The sequence below is a fragment of the Acanthopagrus latus genome, chromosome 1 (assembly GCF_904848185.1).
Source record: "Acanthopagrus latus isolate v.2019 chromosome 1, fAcaLat1.1, whole genome shotgun sequence".
Taxonomy (NCBI): Eukaryota; Metazoa; Chordata; class Actinopteri; order Spariformes; family Sparidae; genus Acanthopagrus; species Acanthopagrus latus.
The window spans coordinates 25146043-25150177 of record NC_051039.1 but is presented as its reverse complement, the minus strand read 5'-3'; positions in this window follow the sequence as shown (position 1 = coordinate 25150177).

The following is a 4135-nucleotide window of genomic DNA, read 5'->3' as shown; positions in this document are numbered from 1 at the left end:
TTTTTCAGGGTTGGAACATTGTTGAAGAAATTTGGGATGATGCAAGCACACAACTCTACAATATATTAAACATGGTTCAAGTCCTTTTTGGACATTTGAATGTGGAACTGTTGCATATTGTGCTTTTGAAATTACTTGCTGAAGCATTGCATCCTTGCACTCTACATATAAGAAAGAAAAAAAAGAAAAAAAAACTTTCATTAGATTCAGAATGACTGGCAGTGTAAAATTTTCTGTCTCTCCGTGATGATAACAGGAATTTATCTTGAAGGACATGATCGCTGTCTGACATTCTGTGATGTGTGATGACTGGAACCCCAGTCCATTGTATACTGAAAGTATTTAACAAGGTTTTGTCCTCATACAAACAGTCAGCAGAAAGCCTGCAAACTCCCCTCCAGTTAATTAGAAACTGAAGAAGCCTCTTGGATGAGCGGTGAAACGTCTACAAGACATGTCCAGTTGCCTACTATACAGCACTTAGAGGTACCATGACCTGGATGACTGAGAATCTTCATCAGCACTAAGTGGCTGCAGCAGCAAAACAACTAAAATACCTTTACCATAACCATAACTATGAGACTCTTCAGGCCCTCCATAGTACTACAATCAAGCTAGTGAAACACAAACTGAAACATAAAGTTGATTTAATTCTCTTCCTATCATGCATTTAAACATTTGACATCGTGGGTGGGTGTTTTGTGTGTATTAGATCTCTTGGTCTTTTTGCATTAACACATTTACATACTGATACACTGCTGCGATAACCAGAAACAAAACTCTGAACACACGACAACATAATAGCTTATATTCATGTCAAGTCCAAGACAATCCATGTGTGCAGCTTGGATGCACACATACACAGGCACTGCATTTACTGTATCTTCCTGGTTTACAGCTGCGTCTATTCATCTACAGTCGGGTCATACTGCTGCTTATAGAAAACATCAAAAACACCCCAAGTACCCAGAGCAATCATTTAACCACCAGCGACACAACAACAAAGGAAGTTTCCATGCCCTAATTATTGCGTAGTGCGGTGTATGTTCTGAAATGGCGCTTTTAGTTATGATTCCTGCTTTTATTTCAAAGGGGACCACTGGGACTGCACTTTGAGGAGCGCTGAGTTAAAATATTGTTTTTACATACTGTAGGTGACTTAGACTGTTGTGTGATTTAACAATGAGCATGGTTTAGTAAAGTTTAGTAGTGTTTAGGGTTAGGGTTAAATGGATAGATAGATCTACAACATTGTCACAAGGTGGTTTAAAGGGGAAACTATGCATAAAGGAGGGTGGACGCAAATGCAGTTACTCATGGAACGGGAGGCAGGATTGGGGAAACATAAAGCGAGCTTTTATTTTACAAAAGCTGAATTCCACAAAAAAACCGAGGGGCAAGAAACAAAATAAGTCCAAAGACCAAAAACCAAAGTAGCAAAGAAAACAGTACAAGAATGCATGAAGAAAAAGGTTAAGTAGAAATCAAACAAATGCAAAATGCAAGAACTCAAGATCCAAAAAACACATACCATAGGGAGACTGGAAGAACATGGACAGGAACATGGATCAAGGCAGACGCAGACAGAGACCGACAGAACACAATGACTTAACAAGGAGTGAAGGGAACACAGAGACTAAATACACAGACATTGATGAACAGACGAGGAGTAGGTGAGGAGGGAGGAGGCCAGGTGAGGTAATGAGGGGGAGGAGCGCAGAGGAGAAAACCAGGAAGGGAACAAGACTGACAGACAGAGGGAAGACCACAGGAAAATGTACAGGGAGAACTTAAAGGCACATGGGGCATAAAAAATCAAAACATAACACAACACAAAAACAGGAATCGTGACAAACATTACCAATGATCAGATGTTTAATTGTAAAAATGTCATTTGACAGTTATCAAAGATTAATGTGTCCAGATGTCCTGGTTGTATTTCACTTCTTGCAGTGATGAATGAATAATTGCTGCCAAGCGTCGGTTCTCAGTTGGTTTAATGGTGTTCGCCTACTTATGAATACTCAGCAGCATTGAAAGCTGAGTGTCTGCCAACTGTCATAAATATAGATGGAAGTGTGAATGGTTTTTTATGATTTAATGTCACTATAATGTTTTGGTCCACAGCAAATCTTCTTTCATGCACCAAATAGCACTGTGTGTAATGTTAAACAATGTGTTTTTCCAAGGGTTTAAGACTTCTTGGAATAAACTGTGAGTCAGTCACCTCATGAGACAAACTTTGTACAAAGTAGAGCAAGAACAAACAATAGTGAGACGTAATGGGTGAAACTGAAAGAGAACAAATTGGGTATTGTCTGCTTTTACTGTTGCATATAGCAGTTTGCCTATGGAATAGAGCAGAACCCAACTGTGTGCTTTCATGTTATTTGCAGAGGGCTGCTCATTGCTTCAGGGCTAACACATGGCTACATTACAGCACACTGGTGACACAGAGTCACAGTGCCGTGTTAGTTATGCTCAGCATGCTAAGTCGCCGAGATTTAACAAGAAAGAACGCAAATGATTACAGAAACAGGCTGTGGGTGGAATATCATGTTGTTGTCTCTGCAGTAAATATGTAAATGCACACACATATATCAGGCTGAACATTTGGCTGTATTTGTCAACAAAATGACTGCAAATCTGGTCAATGATCAACCACCACTATCAGAAATAGATTTAGAGTATTCTATGATTCTTGATTACACAGTTAGAAGCCCAACATTATCGGGAGATTTTCCATGTGTACGCATGTTACTCAAAGGGAACACCAGCACTTTGGTATTACAGTTTAACTTGAGGTGGCTGAAAGAATACAAGTTTAAAGACAGAATGTAAAGAATATCCTTAAAAAAACAACAATGTATAGACAATCTTCTCTTATGACCAACTGAACATGTGCAGTGGTGTCTGAATTTGCAGAGGCCCTGCCCTCTGCATGTATTTCCTTATTTTGCTGTGTTCATGAGGTCTCTAGACATCAGCCTTTGTCTAGCCCCCGGCCAGTAACAGCATACAGCAGTGCTGCACTGGTCATCTCTGATGCCAACCATCTGAATCAATTATTTTCTCCTATTTAGAGATCCACGTCTGCATGGATGTTTCACTCCACCTCTACAGGTCCCTGTAGGCTATATTGTCTTTTACATTATGTCAAACAGTTCACCAGGTTATCTCTTTATTGTGTGTGTTGATGTGTTAGTATTTCCTTTAATGATTAGAGAGGCTGCTTCTAATATTTTTTTAATATTCCCATGCACATGGAGGATGGCTGCTTTCCTCAAAACAATTTAGCTGTATGTAAATCATAATTTCATGATGTGTCATTTCACCTTATTATTTATCAGATCAGTAATTTGTATTACCAAGCCCGCATTTCTGTGATCCGTGCATTATCACTCGCCTACACATTCTGCCTTTGAGAACAAAATGAAAATGGATGAGGCAAAGGCTGACATATTCTCACTTTAATTCCTGAGGTGAATCAAGCTTTTGTCAAACTCCACGCCACCAGTTTGTAATGCATGTTTTTTATATTGTGAACAAGTGCAAGCTAATGCAGCAAGAGATGAGGTTTCTCGCATAGGAGACCAATTTCAGACCAATTTCAGGCCGATTTCACCCTGCAGCCGCTAGCTGTCACTGCATTGGGTATGCAGCTCCATTTTCTCTCGGCCCTGGCAGATCTCTGTGCAGCTTCCACCGGTCTCAGGTGCACAGAATGACTGCTGATGACTTTGTTGTAGAGTTGCCAACTTCCAGTTGTAGATATACAGAATGGCCACAGATGGATAGTGGAAGGGTTGTTGATGAAGCATGCTTTGTTTAGTAACAGTAATTCTGTTTGATTGTGCGAGGGACAGATCAAACCTGACTGAACCCAAAAATTCACCGTTGCTTTCAAGCGTCTCCTAATGATGTGTAAACTGATATTTCTGCGTAACTTCAGCAGAGTGCCCCTTTAAGCCAGGAAATATCCTGATCTAACAGGGGGAAAAAATGTATTCTACACTCCACAGAAACAACCTGCACACCCTGTAGGAAGCCCAGCATGTGACAGGTCTACCCGTCCTCTCTTTGAACAAGGTCACCCACTGCTGAGCTGCCTTCATTTTCTCGTCCTTTACCTCCT